Source organism: Dunckerocampus dactyliophorus, chromosome 1 (assembly GCF_027744805.1).
Source record: "Dunckerocampus dactyliophorus isolate RoL2022-P2 chromosome 1, RoL_Ddac_1.1, whole genome shotgun sequence".
Classification (NCBI taxonomy): Eukaryota; Metazoa; Chordata; class Actinopteri; order Syngnathiformes; family Syngnathidae; genus Dunckerocampus; species Dunckerocampus dactyliophorus.
The window spans coordinates 36,009,131-36,031,664 of NC_072819.1; the positions used below are offsets into that span (position 1 = coordinate 36,009,131).

The 22,534-nt window shown below is 40.1% G+C and overlaps 1 protein-coding gene across 1 annotated transcript in view; it reads left to right on the top strand.

Moving 5' to 3' along the window:
- The window catches only part of samd10b (sterile alpha motif domain containing 10b), a 64,347-nt gene that overhangs the window by 953 nt on the left and 40,860 nt on the right, over positions 1-22,534 (top strand). The gene's annotated exons all lie outside the window — the stretch shown is intronic.

Sequence of the window (22,534 nt, forward strand, 5' to 3'; positions counted from 1 at the left end):
TTTTGTTAGTTTTTGTCAATGATGTACTAAAGATTATTCTAGAAATCTCTGGCAACCAGTCACAGTTTTTGTATTTTGGTCCACACTGGGTCTCAAACCTATGATCATTTGACATCATTTCACATATTTACATTACCACAGCGACTCATATGGACGTCACACTGTGAGACATGAGGGGGGGCTACAGAGGAAATGTACAGTGTATGTACAGTATATATACAGTTTCTATTCTTTAGGGAAAAAATATATACTTACATTCTTTACCAAAGAGGTAATGTTTTTGATCATGTGTATTTGTTGTTTGTGTGTGTGTTTGTGTACCAGGATTTACTAAATACTAAACCTAGATACAAAACCCATTTTGCACATAACTTTGTGGAGGGGTGGTCCTGAATCAAAGAATCAACCGTTACATTTTGATGCAGATACTAATAATTGCTTTCATCAGTAGTGAGGACAATAATGTAAAGTTGAGTTTGTTTTTATATAACAGAGAAGCACGCCCATTCAAATTTAGTCAGTCAAACATGGGGTTATCTTTAATTAATTCATAGTTTACTAATGCATCAGTAATTGAGTGCCCTGGACATTGATGCCACCCTCACTGTGCCTTCTACCATTTAAAGTTTATTGAGGGCTTTCCCAAAAAGAATGAAGGAACCGCCTTGTCTTTGTCGTGTGGACAAGCAAAACACTACTTTCTCATCGCTGCCCTGTCCCCTCCCGGTCGACGGCACGTTACCAGATGTGACTGGTTGTGTACTGGTGACCTAAAAGTCAACATAACATCTGAATATTTTGACTGGTTTGACTCCCAGTCGACATCTTCCTGATATTTTTAGTTTTATACTCCAAAGTGACTCGCAGAAGTAATTCCACTTTTCTGTAGATAGACAAACCAGCCACTTTAGACAAGCTGAAAATGATGGACCTTATGCACATGCGTTCTTTGTTCTGTAGTTTTGGTGTGTCACGTGGTTCTGTCTGTGTATCTGTCTACAGCACCACATGTAGGTGTGCCTTATTTATTACATTGCTTTCACCCAGTTCCCGTTCGTCTGTTCGTTCGTTTCTGTGTGGGTGTGACTACTGATCCGACACTATGTGGATGCAATTTTTTTCAACCCGCCCAAAAAAAAAATATTCCAGGAGCCTTTCTGTGTGGACAGGGCCTTGGAAAACGTGCAAAGGGTTTTGGACACAGAAACGTGATATTACAAATGCTCTCTGCATTTAATTATGGATAAACAATGGACGTTTTCCACATGCACCCAATAGCTTAGTTATAGCTTCGTTGATAATTGATGTCCATTTGTCTATGGATGTTGCAGTGTCATTGTCACTGATCTTATAAACTGACGAACGGTATTGTTGCCTGGTGTAAGCCCTTCTTGGCTATTCACAGAAAGTGTAATTTTTCATGCCTTTGTTTAAATTGCTCAGAATATCTGGCAAACATTGTCATACTGTACCTGAGATAACCAGCCATGGTCAATGTCCAGTATATATACCAAGGAGGGCCTCATCACTTATCCACTGCAGGAAAAGCCATGTTTATGTGTGTTGGTGTCTCCAGTCCAACATGCAGGCCAGGCCAAGCTCAGCATGAGGCTTTCCAAGATCTCTCACTGCTCCTCAGTAATAATGTTGGCTCCTTTCCATTCATATACAGCCAGACATATGTAACACATGCACACACGCACACACACACAAGCTGTGCTCACCAGCAGCTTGACAGGCCAGCATGGAGATGAGCACACAGCTGGATCTGAACCCATCTATTTATCTCCACCCACCCCAAGTCTTTGTGTGCATGAGGCTAAAACACACTGTCCAAAAGAAGTGGACATTATCACCATGACGACGTCCACTGATTTATGCATTCTGGTTTTTGGTGCTTGAAGTTTAGCATTTTGGCTTATTCCAGTGTCCCATAGACATAATTGTACTTGGATGAGAGCATGGAGCTGCTGGGGCATTCAAATCTGTATGTGCATGTGGATGTGTGCATTGTCGGCCATGTGTGTTTGTTTGTGTTGCTGTGAACATGCAGATGAAGCAGAAGGGCAGCCAGGACCCCCTGTGGGTGGGAAGATGGAGATAGGTGGGGGTGTCGAGTGTTAGTTTAACAGACAAACACACCCTTTGTTGCTCTCCTGGTGTGCCTTACGTCTCCTGCTGGGACATCCATTTGGCAAATCTAGTACTGACTCCAAACAGCTTTTTGTCCTCTGTCATAAATCGTGATATGGTGAAAGTCTGTCAACCCTTTCACTTGCACGATCTTGTGCATCCATTTTAAAGAGCGTGCAAGCTGTTGACTGACCACCCCCCACCTCTACTTCTTCACAGCATGCTGTGTGTCAATCAGTTTAATTTGCAGGGATAGAGAATCTTGTTGAACTGGCACGCATGCAACCTCTTGAATGGCACAGCTCTGGACAGCTGGCCCACCTTTTTAAGTGTGGCTAGAGCAAGGTAAAGACGGAGCCCGACGATCCAGAAGGGGTTGTGCTTGCATGGTGTGGTGTGTTTGAATGATGGTCTGAAAGCAGTGTTTCCCATACATTTATTTATTTTATTTCACCACTAATTTGTGCTGCCACATATTGATCCGTCCAAATTCAAATCCATAAAAATCGCATGCACATGCATTATGGACAATTATTTAAATTAAACGATGACAACTAACCTAAACTTCACACTCTTGTACCGGCTGTGTGAGGATCGACTTGTCGACTTGCTGTTTTGCCGCAAAAATGTCGGGAAAGAAACTGCTTTCAAGGGGCTTCTGTAAGTTTTTGAACATCTTAAAGAAAGGGATGTACATTCGTCCCTAGCCACATTGTAGTTCAAATTCCGTGTCTTCATTCTATCATGGTTTTTTAAACATGTTAGTTATTAAATCATGCTGTTTTGTGGTTGAATATGTCCCATAAGTTGAAAAAAATGCATATTTAAGCAAATTGTACATATTTTTGGCCTAAATTAAGCCGTTTCAAGCATAAAAATGGCTAAATGAAATAAAATACAAATATAAGCCATTTAATAGAAGACTGAAATTGTGAATGTAGTATTCTACGCTGGTCACTAGGTGTCAGTAATTGTTAGGTGAGACAAATACCAGACTTGATCGCCGGTACAACAGGCTTTGTTGCAGGTTTAAATTATGTCACAACAGACACAATAATAATAACATAATAATAATCATCATCATAATCATAACACGGGCTGCTGTTGCGGCCACAGAAGTTAAAATTCAACCCTCAACCTCAAGGTCACTTCCTGTCTATATGTATACTATTTTTGCTCCCATACTAACACCGGAACACATTTACTGTGACACACACAAGCACAAGTTTTATTTATAGATGTCTTAAATGGCATATTTTCTTTGATTGTATCCACTATAATGTAATATGGATATAAAGGTGACTATATGGGTGGTATTTCATGTCAAGAGGGCCCCAATAATGTTGAAAAATGTATTTAGAAGATCGTAAATAGGTTTTCTAAAAAGAAGGAATCCTACTTCGCAGAAATTCACTTATCACGGTGGGGTCCAGAACCATTTAACCGCGATTAAACGAGGGATTACTATATTGTTTTTTCGCCATGTCATCACCTATTGCAATAACCTTCATAGTTTTCTTATTGGGATGGTTCGGATTTATTGACATGAAGTTGTATGACATCTCCATCAACCGTGTCGTGCATTAAGGGTGACTTACCCCCCACTTTGTCCGGTGAGCCGAGTTCTGGTCGGATTTCGGTGATGAGGAATGTAATTCAGGTTACTTGATGGGGCCCCTTGAGTAAAGAATTGGACATCAATGGACAGGCGGCAGCGCGCAGTGATACGACAGGCCGAGCGATAGTGAGATCAGATTTTGCGATGCAAAAGCATTACTCTTTTGAACGCATGTTGTTTTGAGAAGCCAAGCTCTTTACTTAAGTGACCCCACCAACTAACCGGAACTACTTTCCCCATCGCCGAAATCCGACCAAACCTCAGCTCACAGGGCCAAGTGAGGGGGTAAGGCACCATGATGCACTACACTGCTGATGGGAATGTCATACTACTTCATGTCAAAAAATCTGAACTATCCCTTTAACAGCACAGCAACATCGTGAGAAGAAGCCGTGTGAAATGGAAGTAAATAGAATTCATGTAACACATGTAATTCATGTAACACAAAATTAGTTTTTAAATCGGATGTAAAACAGAGGTTGGACAGAACTTTTAAAGTTCCTCAAAATGATCAACAGTACAGTATATACTCAACTATACACTCATTTTTATCAAATGGACGAGAACTGGTCGATATGGACCAAAACACATATCCCGATATGTTTATGCTGAATATCGAAATACAATTTATATCCCATATCTTTTCCAAAAAGTGAGTTTAGCCAAAGTCAAATATGTTGTAAAATTTGAAAAATCTTAACAATCTTAGAGATCGTTTCACTGTGTGAAAATACAGACAGCCGTCAGATAAGTTAGTTGCATACACAAGCATTTTCAGCAAATGTACAGCAGAGGGCAGTAAAGTCAAAGCAACTGTCTGACCCACAGACGGCTATTCTAAAATGGGCTTCTCGTCAATTTCTCTGTCTGGTCACAGACCTGTCATCGTGTATAAACCGCACCCCGATTTTTTGCTTCTTACCAGTGGAAAAAAAGTGCGGTTTATACACGGTGCTTTACGGTATGGGCTTTTCGCTGTTTTAATGGCTGATTAATCATGTCTTTCATAGCACAAAGGCTACAGTTAGCTCATTGTCTCCATTTTCCACAGGAAACGATGACGCACCATCATTTTTACATGAACTGAGTTTTTAGTTTTCTTAGGTTTACTTTTCGGTGACATGTCGAATGTTGTTGTTCAGTTAATTGTGGCTTGAATGTAGTCACTCCTCGGCCTGGTGTTTGCTTCAGATGGTGCTTGGTGACAGGTGTAGCTTCTCCGGAGCACAGTGCTTGCTGTTGCGAGCCGTAGCTTCTCTGAAGCCCGGTGCTAGCTAGACCCACAGCCACTCCTGGTGCAAGTTGCTCCGAAGCCCGGTGTTTGCCGCTGCTTGGCCAGGTGTGAGGTGCATGCACTCCGAGGCCCGGTGCTGGCTGCAGATGGCGCTTATAGCAAGGGGTAGCTGTTCCGGGGCTCGGTGGTAGGCTCTGCTTCCAAAGGTTGGTGCTAGCAGGAGATGACGCCTGTAACGAGGTCTAGTTTTTCCGTAGTTACAGCGCAAATCCAGTCTATATCGTTATGAACGATATGTTTGTTTATTTTATTTTATTTTAAAAATATTGATATATTGTCCAGCCCTAAAACTATGAGGTTATACTTTTTAAATGTCTACCAGCCAAGATTTTGAGGATCTTCTTCATATATCCGGTGATTTCAATTCTATGTCAAAGCATGACCATTAGCAATTTTCATGGATATTTAACACACAAAAAAAGAGGATTGGAAGTAGGTACATGCTCCTTGTCAGCGCTTGTCCTAGTCATATTTTAAGCAATTTTCTTCTTTTAGGGATTGTTTTTGTGTATTAAAATGAAAAACCTCCTGATATTGCATCATGAAGATCCATCCATCTATTTTCTATGCCGCTTAATCCTCATCAGGGTTGTGGGGGTATGCTGGAGCCTATCCCAGCTGACTATGAGCAAGAGGCGGTGTACACTCTGGACTGGTCGCCAGCCAATCGCAGCATCATGTAGATATAAGCCCCAAAGTGATCATGGTACAGTAGATGGGGTCAAAGATTATCTTGCATTATCGTGCATCCGTTTTTTCAGGGCTCTAATAATTGCAGTTTTTAAACATTTGTATACTCCTTCTGAAACATCAGAACTATCAATGATCAATTATTATTAAAATCCTTTTGTTTTATTGCTTATATGTTTGCTTATACTGGTACTTCTCTGGCAAAAAAAATCCTCCGTTTACTGAGTAATGAATATAATACATTTGTCAAGTGTCTCTATGACCTCTGCTTGGATGGATGAATGAATTACTAGATAAACATCTACACTCACAGGCCTTTCAGGCAGTGATGAGTTAGAGCAGCGCAGCATTCAATAAAAATCGGCACTGGATTAGCACGAGCGCGTGCGCTGTATTTTGGATTCTGTTCGTCATGCTTCAACTGTCTCATCCAGTCTGTCCTCACTGCTAACCTTGGCATCCTCCAGTATTTCCACAAGTGACAAGGCTTCACCGCTCTTATCCAGCGCCTGCGTCTTTGGGGCCGACTTTTCACGCCCCCTGTTCGGCTTTCTTGAAATTAGAGTGTTCATAGGTGCGTATCCAATTTCTCTCCTTTAATTAAATAGACAGGGAAAATGGTCTGAAAAGGTGCAGGGGTGGATGGAAAAAAAAGGATGCAATATTTTTGAAGGATTGTACTAATTGTGTAACATTTCATGCAGGTCTTGCATTTATCCATGTTGGGGAAATTCCACGGTTGCATTATAAAATACAACATTTACATATAAAACAGGACAGGGAATAAACAAGACTAAAATAAAAATGGAATGAAAGAAAGATGAAAGTAATACAATAAGAGTAAGAAAATGCAGTATATCAATAATAACACACAAATTGCAGACGTATTGCACACCATAAAAAAATGACACTATATATATATATATATGTACAGTATATATATTCATGTACAGTTGTGTGTCATAAAGTCTTTTGTAGTGAGGAATGACCTGTTAATGTGCTTTTTCCTGCACTTGGGATGAAACAGTCGGACATATTGTTCATCCTCCATGAACCAAAGGTTTCATATATAAGCTTGATATGTAACAAACAGGTGGAGAAAAATGACATTTCACTTACCGTAATTTCCAGTGTATAAGCCGCTACTTTTTTCTTAAACTTTCAACCCTGCGGCTTATACAGCGGTGTGGCTAATTTACGGCCATATTCTAATCTCTTGACATCTCTGTTACGTCAAAAATAGTACTGATCGTGTAAATACTGTGCCGCTCGCAAGTCAGAGAGGAAACAATCGCTCTTTCTTTGGCAGGAGCCAATCACAAGCTATAAGGTAAATCACGACAAGCTTGTCAACCCATCGGAAATTGCAGAAGGTCCTTACTCTACATTACTCCTGCGATTTTATATGTATGGTTATATGCTTATACAGGGTCAGGCAAAATGATCTGACACATTTGTAGGTTAAATAAAAGGCAAATAAAGTAAAGAAACAAGAAAGTGTTTTTATTTTCGAAAAGTACAAATAATGCCATTCTGTTTCATTATGTTTTAAAAATAAAATCAGTCAAATGGCATCCATTATTGTCCACACACTCGATGCAGATCCAGTAGCTCTGAAGTTGGTACCCCATAACAAGATGGTGTTTTGGGCTGGTACGAGATCATGTCGACCAAGATTGAAGTGCAAACGGAACGCTCGTTGTGTTGCAGTTACAGAGTCGTTTGTTTTGATAAACGTTTCCACAATGAAAGCGCGATGCTCACCAGTCCAATTCATGGCAGTACCTGAAAAAGAAACGAAAAACAATGGCATTATAAAGAAACAAAGCAAAATGGCAATATATGAAAAAAATGGCATTATTTGTACTTTTCGAAAATAAAAACACTTTCTTGTTTCTTTACTTTATTTGCCTTTTTATTTAACCTACAAATGTGTCAGGTAATTTTGCCTGACCCTGTATATGTACAAATCTGTTTTTCTCTCTAAATTTAGTGGGTGCGGCTTAAACACCGGTGCGTCCTATACACCGAAAATTACGGTATTTTGACAGTTTACCTTTTTAATGAGTTGTATCCTTTTCTGCTCACCAGTGCGGTCAGTCCTGAGAAAGTGAAAGCCCCAAACACAACGTGCCTTCCGCTTCATCTTGGACAGATGACTTTCAGCCTGCAGTTTCAAGGAGAGCAGTTCACATCCCCCCTCCGCATTTGCAATCTTTCCATTAAACCTTCCTAAACAAACAGTCTAATTAAGTGTGGCCTTGTGTGATAGGGTGAGCCTGGAGCTTCCCACTCTTTGTTAATAGGTTGGCCTTCACCTCCTACTAAGTGCTGGGGGTCAGTGCAGCGTGTGGTGCAGATTGCCCATTAAACCAAATGGCTATTTGCTTCAACTTCAGTTCTCAGGACTCACGGAACACAAGTCACATTCATGCACTTGAAAAGCACTTGGAATTGCCTCTCACAGTCGTAACAGCTTGATATGTGGCGGCTATGATACACATGTGAGGCAGTTAGAACATTGCCTCTCCTGTCCTTTCTACTGCTGGCCCTTTTTAAGATGTCCTGCTTCTGTGTGGCTCACCATCTGTTGCCCTCCTCCTTGCTTGTACATTCTTCTTCTCCTTATGTTATCCAGAAGCCTGATGCGCATGGCAGTTGCAAATGGCCAATATGATGTTTTGACTGTCACAGTGTCAACAGGCAACCCAGTGTCTGTGACAGTGTGAGTTTTGCAGCGGAATGCAGATCAAATGTGACTTCCCCTTAAACTCCAGAAACAACTGCTCTCATACACTCTTGTGACAAAGACAGTCTGCCTGTGCTCTGTCACAGTACGTTTTATGGCAGGTGCCTCTTTTCTTTGATTTTTCTATGTTTTAAGCGTTTTCCTTGGTCGGGCTATGACTGGAATGTCCAGCCCTCTTGTGTACAATATTGCTCTTTTGCTTGTCTGCACCCTTTTGACCTGGATTTGAACAAATCCACTGAGATATGCGGCTGTTGTACTTTATCCTTAGATTAGCAGGAATTTTTCCTTGCATGAGAGTGGCAGATAGAGGCATGTGCCTAAGTGCTGCATGAGGACCAAAAAGGAAAAATCCTGATGTGATCTGTGAAGTAACGGCACCTGAGGGCCTTGCTATTCTTGACAGTTGCGTTAAAAATAAGCAGCCGTCCTGTCCGTCTAAAATGTATTTCTCTTCATCTGTATCTCTATTTTCACCCTAGTCTCCCTATGAGTTTTGCCCAGTAAAAGTTGTTAGATATAGCAAGAAATGACAGCTGTTAAAGCGGAAGCAAGACCAAAATGTTGTTGCGAGAGGCAGCCGAGGTCACAGAGCTGTCAGTCAGAGTTAGAGGGGGTGGACTATATGCTGTCAGCCCAGCATTGCGGTCTCGCCCTACATTTCAGGTCACTGGTGCTCTGCAGGAGAATACATACACACCCATGCATACGTATACACATGCATAACGTACCCCACTTCATAAATACATTCACACTGCCGGATTGCCTGTGGCACTGAGAGCAATTTTCAGCTTGGAAAAACTGACACAAATCACAAAATCCAAACGTTTGTACATTCATGCATTCATGAATGGAGGAATAGCTTCTCATTATAGGAGGGGTGAAACGATTCCTCGAGTAATGCGATTACCTCGATTTACAAAATTTTTATTTTATTTTCTGCTTCAAGGAATTCTAACGTACTTATGTCACCAACACGCTTATAAATAACTAAAATAATAGCTAATAAATAGCATTTTAAACATGATCGTCCAAGACATGCGCCCATTGAGCATGGTCAATAAAAAAGGTTTGCACATGATATGACCTGCATATTAACCAAGCTACAGCGACGTTGTTGTTGTATATTGTTGTTGTTGTTATTATTATTATTATTATTATTATTATTAACATTATTAACATTGCTATGCCGATCAAACTACATTACTGGCGTATTGACACCTTGCCACATCACATCAAGTAGCTTTTAGCAAGCTAGCGACTAGCTTCACCACAAACACGGCCGTATCAGCGCTGCGTTCACAATGCCTCGGCACTACCAAAAGATAACGCGACATATTGGAGCTGCTGCTACTGCTGAATAGTTAATGCTAGGTGTAGGCGTTCGTTTCTATGTTGCCATGTGAAATCAATGCGCAGAGGAAGGATGCTTTAAAGGAACAAAATATGGTTTTATTATCATATTATCATGAATGTATCTGTTGCTACATGGTTGTAGCACTTATATAAAACCATAAAACCTTTTTGGAGGTGTTTTAATAGCGGTCTTTGTATGTAGGTGGCATAGGTCTGTCCCATTACGTGCAGTAATGAGCACTCTCTTCAACTATTTTTTATATCTTTAGAACACACAGAAAACAGAGTGTTTATGTCTCAAATAATGATTGCGGATGATGGGCAAAATTCCAAAAATGTGCAGGTTTCCTTTTAATCCTAAACAGTTTCATATGGTTATAAGAATAACAATAATTTTTTCATCATCTAAAGTAAAAAAAAAAAAGGTCAAGGTGGGTATGGATTACAAATGTGTTATCTCCATGCGGGACAGTTGGAGCATGTCTAAACTTTGCATGTATCCATATGTGTGTGATCGCCTAAACTGGCTCATAATAAAGCTGCGGCAAAGATGAGCACTGATGAAGTTCTGATGTACTGAATGCTGATCGTACACATGCTGTGCCATTAAAGGTATGTGAGTCCTAATGAAGTTACAAACCATTCATCAAATGAATTAGTGACCCCAAAACCCTGTTTCTCCAACAAGTACTACCCAGTTGGCATGCAATTTTTGCATTTACATTGTCCGAAGTGGTATAGGTACAAAAGATCCACACTGTAAAATTGTCTTTTTAAAAACTATTACATTATGTTATTAATGCTTACACTAATTCTAAAGAACAGTCAGTGAGTTCATTACAACAATTAGTCAAACATACCGTTGCCAAGGAAACAAGTGTGGGTATGTGAAATACATCCGTCTAATTTTGGATTCCACTTATTTGTTGAATTCATTGGCCCGTTCCACTTTGTCGCACTATGCCTGAACCCCTTTGTGTAGAGTGCAGACATTTCCTCTGGATCTTTTGGCCTTGACAAGAAGCTCGTTTTATAACTTTGCATCCATTGACGTGTGTATCTGAGCTTGGATAGTTGTATCTGATTTATCCTACAATATATAAAGCAGCTATCTGTTTTACAACCTGCCAGTGATACCTCTTGATGCTGATGAGTGTGAGGAGATACTTGTCTATTTGACTGAACAGGCCAGTTTAAAGAGGCAGTGTAGATGGCGTGATGGCATGGCAATTATGTAAAGAGAGACATTTTCATCAATTCAAAAGCATATACAGAAAAAGCACAAAGAGAAATGTACTGTAAATTCTGGTGTATAAACCGCACCCACTACATTTAGAGGAAAAAACAGATTTGTTTATATATAAGCTGCACCGGTGTATAAGCCGCGGGTGTGCATGTCATAAAATGGGATATTTAGTGCACAGAAAGATATTAATTTTAAACTTTTAATAAAATAAATGTTTTTCCCAAACAGTGCTTGCCAAAAACCGTCGTACAACATGGCTATTTAAACAGCGCAAAACCGTGCAAAACAAACGTAAAAGGTTATGATCTCATCTGGTCCCATGGACTTCTTGGCTATCTTTGTTTCAGTGTATATGTTTGGAACTGTTTCATCGTAGTTGGAAGGGAGTTGTTGACACAAAGTCGTGCGAAGTCCTTTTTGTTTCATAAATCTGAGAAACCACGATGGTCCACCTATAAAATCGGCAATCTTCTTTTCGGTCGGATCTGCACAGCCGAAACACCTCTGCACCTCTGAAAGCTTTTACTGTCTTTTTGCTTTGTGTCAGATTTTCATGTTGACGACTCCAATGTCTCACCATACATTCATTTATGCTAACCTTACGCGAAGCAGCCCTGTTTACTACTCTGACAACCTGACAGCTGCCTTCGCCTTTAACTTGAAAGCGCCATCATATGCGTTTCGTCTCGTGTTTTTCGTGATGGAAGAGTGTGACTACCGGCTTGTCACTGCGCATGTGCAGAATGTGTCTACTGTACATCCAGGCACCGTGTCTACATTCAGGTACAGTAGGTGGCGGTATGCACCTAAACGTTGGTTGCGACCCGCCATGAACAAAAAGAAGAAGAAGACCATGTCTACATCCTGGCACCTGTTTTTTGGCAGTCCGTGTTAGATGGATAGATAGCAACTTTATTCATCACCAAGACAACAACGCAGCATTTTCAGTTTTGTTTCATATGGTTTATTGTATCTGTATTTCTATTTATTAATGTATAGTATACGTGAGCGGATATGACGTGTACGTAGCATGGAGCCCCCGGCAGATGCAGGTATGTGTCAACAGCGCGATCGCTGCACAAATTCCAATACATCCCCTCTTTCTTCTGTTTTCATTCAACATAACAAGCTTTGCAATTTTGGCGGTGTATTTATGGTGTTAAGTGAATAATCCAAATCCAACAATGTTTGACGTTTGATTTTAGTATAAATTGTGCTTGTTGTTGCTCACTATAAACTGGAGTGTGTGCATACCCGGCTCCACTCAACTAGAGCAACCAAGGTGGCTTCTCTGCGTTTTTTGGTTGTTTCCTGAACTTTTTTTGCTGTTATGATGGACTACCTATGTAATACCGTTTTTCTGAAATACATATTTAAATGATTATTAGTAGTTCTGAAGTATAAGAGATGTCACAAGATTAGAACATGACCACACATTAGCCGCACCGACGTATAAGCCGCAGGTGTTCAAAGTTTGAGAAAAACAGTAGCGGCTTATACACTGGAATTTATGTCACTGTGCAAAAGAAATTATGTGTGTGCAGCAGAAAACCATGTCGCCGGATTAGTACAATGGTGGACTGGCGGAGTAACACCTAGTCGCCTCGCTACACTAAAAGGAAGGTCAACATGTGAAAGGATCTTTTACTATGAAATGAACAATGATAATTTAGTGTAGTGGTCTCATTACTGTACTCATTACCTCCTCCCAGTAAGCCTGCCTCTCACTCCTTGCAACGCCTTAAAAATATAAAAGTAAGACGTTCTCTTTATTTTAATGACTGTTTCATTTACTTGTATTAAATTAGGCCTGTCATGATAATCGATTAAATTGATTAATTGAATGATAAAAAAACAAGTTGTTAATTATGACGCCCTCGATAAATTGACATGTGCATGTATTTGTGTGTTTGTGTATTTGTGTGTCTGCGCGTCTCTATGTGCCACACGGGCTAGATGACAACAGGGTTCACACTGCATCTATTTGTGCGCATTGGTTCTATAGTGAAATGAACGGAGAGAGTGGGCTCTCATCTCATTCAGCCTCTTTTGTGGAGGCGGGGCTACTAGCTACTACTCGACAGCAGTTAGCTTCGTGAGCCAGCGTATGCCAACATGAATGACGGCACAAAAACGATATTTAAAGCCAATGCCACAGTGTGAGAATATTTTGGTTTTGAACAGAATGAACACGGTGAGCGCATGAACACCGACAACCGACAAGGACAGTTTTCTGAACTGGGAAAAAAAAACTACAGATGGAGGCGCTCAGGCAGCGGAGCTTTTGTCCCGACAGTCAATGCTTACTGAGGCGTTTGGTCGGCAAACAAAACAGTACAAAATGGTGCAGTACAGTGTCGCTGGCTACATTGCAGAAACATACATACAGGCAACTTCTGTGTCAAGCTAATGTCTCACATTGGTACACCGTACACTATACTTGAGTACCATCTAGTGGTTCAAATGTGAATTACACCTCTCATTACAATAAATGAAGAAATGGTCTCAAAAAATGTCATGCATCCTTCGTGTATATTTTCTGTGCCCAATGTGAGTGACTTCGGTTTTAACGCCGGATGTCGCGAATACGCGACAAACCGTTCACAAACAATCAGCCGAGATAGTATCTGCATTCCCTCAATGTCGGTTGGAACATATTCAATACGCACCTAGGAACCTTCGGCAAGCACTTGTTTTCTAGTGGGATCGCTCAATGACGGATATATTTCCTGCTGACGCAAGAGGATTACTACGTCAACAAAGAGGCCGCTACGAGGCTGGAAATTTTGAGCTACTGTTGTATTGTGCCAAGATAAAAATACTCACCTGCTTATTGTGTGCTTATAGAGCCTACATAATGAGGTGACCTATGTGTGACAAGTATTTTTGAAGTTATTATAATATTTCGGTTTGCAGCAGATTTGTGACCACAGGCCATAAGCCTAATGCCAACCGCTAACCAGCGCTATATAAAAACGGCTTCCGGGACGGATTTTCTTTTAGAAATACTTCATATTTTGCTTAGTTATTTCAGTAGCCTTTGAGTAGTCTTTATAAAAATACCATGCTGGCATATAAATGCAACTTCTGCTATTTAGTTTTACGCAGATCACAATGGAACCTTCATTGTTTTACAACCTTCATTGTTTTACGGCAAGCGCGCAGGTGCACCTCAAACACACCTCACTGTCTCAGCGACAGTGTAAAGAAGTAAAAACGATACTTCTCACATATACATACTACATCTCAAATATACTTTCGGTTTTCCCACACACACACACAAATGTGAATAGTCTTTTTTTCTGGAGTTGTACAACCAAAAGGTATAGATAAGTAACATGCTTGAAAATACTCATGTAAGCCACATGCTTTACTTTGTTACACTGTTTGGAATAATTCTTCAACAGTCTGCAGGAAATAGAGCACTGTTATTTTATGTCCTGGTTTGATGTGTTTTGCCAGTGGCAATGCTGCATTTCTCCACTCACTTATCTCAGCAGTATTGCCTCAGATTTGCAGTGTGGCCCTGTGCACCAACTTCTGCATGTCTTAGCTACCTTTCTTTTACCGGTACTTTCTGTTGCCTTTCCTCTGGGAGCGATTAGAGACTCACTCACTCACTCACTCAGGAGCACAACAAACCTAGACTGCTTCAAAGCTCTGAGTTCTATTCTGTGGGCTGCTTGAAGAAGGAGACAACCATGACAACCATCACTTCCTCCAAAGCTGCTGTTTCCTATCATTCATGCTGCTCTTTATGAATTGAATGGTGAACTCTCTATGCTACTTTCACTGGGCCAGTCTATCTCAATTTCAAATTCATTGGCACATTCCCATTTTCTCCTTCTGAGCTCCTTTATCCAGCTTTGCTAGGGAACATTAAAACAACAATAGGGATGTTTTTCCCAGTCTTCCCCAACACGAACAAGATTTGCCAGTATCTAAATAAATGATAATAATAAACAGCATCACGATATAAAGGGACTACAACTGTTCGTGCGTTTGTGAATAATCATTGAAGTAAGAAGTGAAGTGTAATTTTTGTTTTTGAGCCGTTTTGTTTATACGCACTGAAGCTAAGCCTATTGCATTTACATCCTAAACAAGTTGTGGGTGTATAAAAACAAATATATAAAATAAATATAGTCTGGTTATCTTGTTCTATTCTTCCTCTCTGTCTTTGTGTGGATACTGAGCTGGTTATCATCTAAATCTCACATCAGTCATTTATTCATGCCTTTGTTTGCAAACGTGGTGATCAATAACCATTGTGTTTGTGCGAGTGTATTTGTATGTGCTGTTACATTTAGTGCTATCGACTGGGTGTTATTTTAGCCGTGCTACATCACTGAGACATTTCTTCTCTCATTTGTCATGGAGGTCTGTGACACTTATGCATCAACAGAATAGTGTGCTTGTGACAGACATTGGTTAAGGACACTCAACAGAGTATTGATTGGTGAACCCTGCCACACTCCATTCACTCAGCAGGCCACAGCTTCAGCTCCCCCCATTGATTTATGGACCCCATGTGACAATCCCAATGAAGTGAAGTCCATTTACAATCGAGGCTGCTCCATGAAAGTGCAATGTTTTAAACTTGTTTCTGGCTGAAGATGGCGACCAGCTGCTTTGGGCTAATAAGGCTAATAAATTATGGGATTATGTAGATGACCGGTTTCTCAATGGTGACCAGAGTGAGTATGTTGGATACCTGGCAGGCTATTATTGAAGGTATTGTATTGTTCTGTAACATGTGATGCTTAGATAAAATGAGATGATAGTGGCGTCTGATTAAATTACATTTCAGTGAATGGGTAAGCCAACAGCATCTATTATATGCATGCTGATGTTCAAATTAACTTGTTTTCCTAATGCGTCTGAAGTGCTGTCTGGATTTTTAAATGTTGTACCCAAAGATCTGCTAATCCCCACACACAGTACATTTAACCACTACAGGGAGTAGCTGTAAATTAACACTGAATATTTAAATGGAAAATGTGACATTCATTTCATTTTCATGACTTTGAATTATTACTGTCGAATAGTAAGTTGCGTGTCAGAGCTAGTCTACCAATCTGGACTGATATGTTTAGCCTGACCTTTACAATGTCTGCCTATTGATGCAAGTGTCATGTTTAAAACTGTGTTAATAGTTACACTATGCCTGATGTGACCTTTTAATGTAATTTTCCCTAAAATGTTCATTAGTCCGAAGCTAATTTGGATGGATATCTTAAAGGTTTACATGAGTTGCATGTCCTTCAATAGCAGTTGCGTGCACACTGTTTATTTGATTACATTCCAAATTAGGCCAGTAACTCTGAATGTCAAATGGAGCAGGCCGACTGAGACTGAGAGTAGATGCTCATGGTTATGCTTTATGCCAAATGTAGTAGTGATGTGCGGATCGATACCGAAATATCGATACTTCCAATACCAGATTTTCATGCTCTTAAATCGATTCTCAAATGAAAACATTGATACTTTTGATTCTTCATTTTTTTGAGGTAATGTACTGTATATAATTAACAGGAACACAGTAGAATGTTAATTATATAGAATGTATTATAGAGTGTTGGTGGGAACTACTTTTACATGTGCATAATGCGTAAGCGCAGCTGCACACTTCTCAGTCAGTCAGTCTCAATTTGTTGAAACAATGGCCGATCGTAAACAGAGCCGTGTGTGAATTGTATGGGTGTTTAGTTAAAGATTAACGGTGACGAGATTTCTCGTTTGGAGAAAAGCTGTATTGTGAGACCAGGGCAGCCAGAACCTAGTCAAAACTGTGAACTACGATAAGAAACGTAATATGGAAGTGGCAGTGTGCAAGGCACTGGAAGATATAGGCGCACCTTGCAATCCAACCTACCTCTGTGTTCCCAGTGTCAGCATCAGCGAGTGACGTGTGTCTGTTTTCCCCTCGGAGTCGAACAGTTGCTCGCGAATTGTTGATGGCCAAGCAGAAGCTGGAGTAATTACATTTAATCAACTTAACATAAAGATTTTTCAGATCAACCCACGTAGCTGTTCGGACTTGTCTGGACCCTTAATCACCGAGCGTTTTTATTGATGCTCATTGTGTTTGGCTCAGCGCCAACTTTGGTTTTGGTTTTGGTTCAATTTATTCCAAACATGCATACAACATACATTGAATGCTTCATGTTACAAGTCTCAGTTTCACATGTCCAAAAAGGAGTAGGAAGAAGCAGAGCTTATTTAATCCTACCCCCTCTTCGGATCACATCAATTGCTAATACTGTACATACATACTGTATGTACTGTATATCTACAAACACACACTTACATATATATATATACACATACCTAAATACACACAAAAAAAATCCCTTTTCCTTTCCTTTTCCCTTATCCTTTTAAGTTGAAGGCACACTTGTGCACTAATCATGGTGTCTAATCAGCATCTTGATATGGCACACCTGTCAGGTGGGATGGATTATCTCAGCAAAGGAAAAGCGCTCACGAGCACAGATTTAGACAGATTTGTGAACAATATTTGAGAGAAATGGTGATATTGTGTATGTGGAAACAGTTTCAGATCTTTAAGTTCCATCCATCCATTTTCTATACCGCTTCTTCCTCATTAGGGTCGCGGGGGCATGCTGGAGCCTATCCCAGCTGACTTTGGGCGACAGGCGGGGTACACCCTGGACTGGTCGCCAGCCAATCGCAGGGCACATATAGACAAACGACCATTCACACTCACATTCATACCTATGGGCAATTTAGAGTCGCCAATTAACCTCACCTGCATGTTTTTGGAATGTGGGAGGAAACCGGAGTACCCGGAGAAAACCCACGCGCACACGGGGAGAACATGCAAACTCCACACAGAAATGCCCAGGGGAGAATCGAACCCAGGTCTTCCCGATCTCCAAGCTGTTACTGTGTTGGCCAACGTGCTAACCACTAGACCACCGTGCGGCCCCATCTTTAAGTTCATCTCATAAAAAATTGGAGCAAAACAAAAGTGTTGCATTTATATTTTTGTTGAGTACAGCTAAACTAGTGTTGCTAACATTTGTGTCATCCTGTCCCACTCTTTTTTACACTGTTGTATTTGATATTTGTTCTGTATTATGTAGGACAACTTCAGTTACAGTGTATGCTTTATGTAAAAAGTGTATGCAGTGCAAAATAGCCCTTCTTGGAGCTACATACTCTGTCAGAGGCGGAATAGCTCATTATCATTAAAGCTACAGACACACAAAATGGTCTGTTCCAGCAGGTATTACTAAAAGCAATTTTAAACAGTCTAAATACCAGGCTGGATTTTGTTTATTTTACTTTACTTTAATATGGAACCTTTTTAAAGTAATTTGCCTAGAACATCACTCCCAGAGCCTAGCTCATCCTGGCATTTCTCCCATCAACCTCTATTGTTTAGACACGCTCTTCTTTCAGGGTGTAGGTGACCAGTAGAATTATAACAAAACTGCCAACTCCACCTGGATTCTAGAACTCACAGGGCATTGTGAGCCATAACTGCCCTTCAGTTTGAATCCAGAATCCAGGCTCCATCCACACGCTTGCTTGTAGGGTCTGTGTAGCTTCACTCAGACCCACTGGTCCAAAGCAGAAGATAATTATACAGATGTGTGGAAGCCTGACTCCTCATGCTGTCTTTGTGAGTCATATTCACATATGCATGAGCTTGCCAACTTTGACTAACACACACATTCATACACAGATTTAGTTTTCCTCGGCTGTGTCCTGATGAGAGTTGTTGTGTTATCCTCTATCAGCCTGCATTGTGGGTGGCCATACATGCCTGGCCTAGTGACAGTAATAGCTTGTGAAAAGTAAACCTCAGCCCCAGCCTTTGCAACAATGTCTCATGTCAGAGTGGATAATGGACTGCAATGCGTCATGGGAAAAAAACCCTGGGTTTTATATATATCTCCCAGCACACTCTCAAAATTGAGTAATTTCATGGCTCATTCCTAAGGTTAGAGCCAGGTATAGAGGAGTGGAGGAGTTGTGAATAGCCCTTTGCTTTACCTCCAACATATTACGCCACAAACAAATGCAGATTATTTACAGATGTTCTAGAGACATGTTGTGAGTCGCCGCGATCGTTCTGCCTGAAGCTACACTTTCAAATCAGGTTTAATGTGAGCTGCTGGCTTGAAATCAACTCATGATGAAGTTTCACCCCCTCGCAAGTCAAGGTGGAATGAGGATAAGGATTTTTGGTATTTCTTCTAAAACTAAGACGGTGAATAGAAATGTCCTTTGTCAGTTGAATAAGAGGTGCTCGGTCGGGATGAATCTGATGCCAAAATGGTGCTGCTGAAACACACCATTGCACTGTACCACAGATGCTTGAAATAAAGTGAATTATCCCATCCTTTCCTGTAAGCTGATGCCAAGGTTATGGAAAAATGCAACAAAAAATATAATTTACCATACTAGATGCTCTCTTTTGGAGTCAAATGAGTCATATTAAACAACTGCGGGATTTGACTTGGAACAACTTTCTACAATGGTTTGTCCAACTGCTTAATTACCTTTTCTGGAGAAATATCTTTGAGATTCAGCTGCCATTTGCATGCAGTAGATATGCTGCACTGCCAAAAGGAGTTGATAAGTGGTCACGCTTCACTGGACTGAGGTGCATTGACAAACCGTCTGCACACACGCACGCACACAAACACACAGCAAGAGTTTGCCCTTAATTTTGGTACTCTTTACCTTCAACTCTTCTGTCTGCTTCTTGTAACATCTTCCTGTTATTGCAGTCAGACATTCTGGAGTTTTGAAAAAATTGCATTCACAGATGAACAGTACAGAGACAGTGTTAAAATGTGACAAAGTAAAAGTTCAGAGTTGGGAGGAAGTCAGTGTTTTGCAAGCTTCAAGTAAGTCTCAAGTCTTTAATTCCAAGCCTCGAGTCAAGTAACAAATAAGGACATGCAAGTCCAAGTAAAGTATCAAGTCAAGACAAGATGGTTCAAGTCAAGTCCTAAGTCATAAGCATGATATTTTCGAGTCCTGACGAGTCATAAGCACTGTTTACCAAATAAAATGCCATTTAACAATGTAACAATGTGACAAAGAAAAAGAGTGTTGACATAGTATTCAGAAGAATGTGTTTGAAAGTGAATAAAACATACACTACAAGACGTGACAGAATTTGTTCACATGCATACGATATGAAGAAAATGGTCTTCATTCAGTGTTTACACTGACTCTTACAGTATTGACAATTTTGTTGAAAGAGGGAGGAACTTAAATACAACAACTTAATCACACCGAAAAAGAGGGCTTACATCGCATTCAGTGCATCAACAAATGAACTTCTGAAGACGTTGTACAGTCTGTTGTGTCAACAACAGGGTATTTATGGAGTATTTGTTGGATGAGGTAGGACACTAACAGATGAATAAACGTAGAAAATCAGTGATATTTCCAGTCCACCACATCCAGTGTTTTCTGATAATCTCTTTATGATGTGTTGCATTGGCAAAATATCAAATTAGCCAAAGGTTTGTCAGTCATCATATGATATCGCCATGGGTTGATACAATATCATTTATGTATCCTATTGCTTGACCCTTTGGAAATATTCATACAAAAATGGTTTGTTTTGTTATAGAGCACTTTATAACATGAAGTATGAAAATTGCTCTATAAATAACGTTTACTATCTTAATATCATAATACAGGGCAAAAGGGCAAAATACTGTGTCAGCCACTAGTTACTGATTTAAAAATAAATTTAAAAAACTCAAAAGCTACACCAAGGACAGTAAAAATGAAAACGCTTGCTACAACTTAGCTAACTTAATATATTACATAGACTTTTGGACTTTATTTTTTTGTGTTTACTTAGCTGTTTCATTTAAACCGTGTCTGCTTACATGACAGTGTCGATCGTTTTGCTATTTGACTGTGCACCAATTTGCAGTATGTTCTTTTCAAGAATCCAATTCAAATAAGCTCTAATAATCTTACATTAGTTTCTTATATACACAATGACTACATTAGTTTGTTCGAAAACCAAAATAAACACACCTGGACCACTCACGTGACATTATTTACCATCCATCTTCTTCCGCTTGACCACTTCGGCTAACTTAATTTCCGGATTACTGTACTTTATAGCCACAGCGATTTTGCAAAGGAACAGGTACTGTTGCTGCGACCAGTTCAGGTTGTACCCCGCCTCTCGCCCGAAGTCAGTTGGGATAGGCTCCAGCATACCACCACAACCTTAGTGAGGATAAATTGTATAGAAAATTAATAGAGTTGTAGAGTTGCATAAAATGGGTGCTAAACCAGAGTTACCCAACGCATTAGCTCACAGGTATCAGTCCAACTGTCCGTTCTTTGAGCCACGTTAGGTAGCATGTTGACACATCCTGGTATTAACTGCCACTCGTCAGCAGTCTGGCGCTCACAGAAACGTAATCCCACACCCTTGTCGTTTGTTCTTAAACCTGATTGGACATGAATAGATGTGGTGCATTCAATGCAAACAAAATGTGTTGTCTTCCTGGAAATAACATAGTAACGGTCACGTTAGTTAAATACTTTGAATGGGGACACATTTTAGTCAGCACACTCACTGAAAATCTAAAATATTTTCAAGTCATCAGACTAAAGTTCGAGTCAGTTCCCAATTCAGTGATGTCTAAGCCCAAATCGAGTAGCAAGGCTTTGATGATATTGTCAAGTCGAGTTTGAAGTCATCAAAAATATGACTAAGTCATGTGACTCAAGTCCACACCTCTGCTAATGTTACCTATGGATATTATTTTGTATTGGTCACCTTATTACTTAGTTATAGTTGTAATTATATTATTGAAGGATTTATATTCCTATTCTGTTCAACTTGAATGTCACAAAATTTCAAATAAACAGACAATTGTTTTCCCTTTTTAAAGTGCTAGTTCGGGCACCGTTTAAGGACCAGCACATTTCAAAAGTACCTTTGGTACCAGTATAATTTAACGTAAATGATACCCATCCCTAATTATAAAATGTACCCAGATTATGTAAGGACGGCGAGGAAGTGGTCGATCAACAGTCTGTTTAGCGAGGCTACTGTTGGACGAATTACAAAAGAACATCAGCAAACTCAACTGTTCTCTCTACACACAGCCATCCTCCAACTCATGTCACATTTACATTCAATTGGAAATCACAAAACTCTTTAACACTACAGTACACGTAACTGGCCAGGTGGCTGATCCCCTGAAAGTAATCAAGCAGTAATGGTCTTGTTATTGAGATGGAAAGGTTGTTCGTGCTTTGGATTTGACTTTTCATCAGTGTTTCATTTAATTGTTGAATTTACTGTTTCACTGTAGGTGTTCATTTAGCGATAAGAGCCGACTTACACCAAAACTCAATTTACATTACAGTCTAGGAACCGTACTTGTACGTAACCCGAGGACCACCTCTATACAGTTTTCCCCC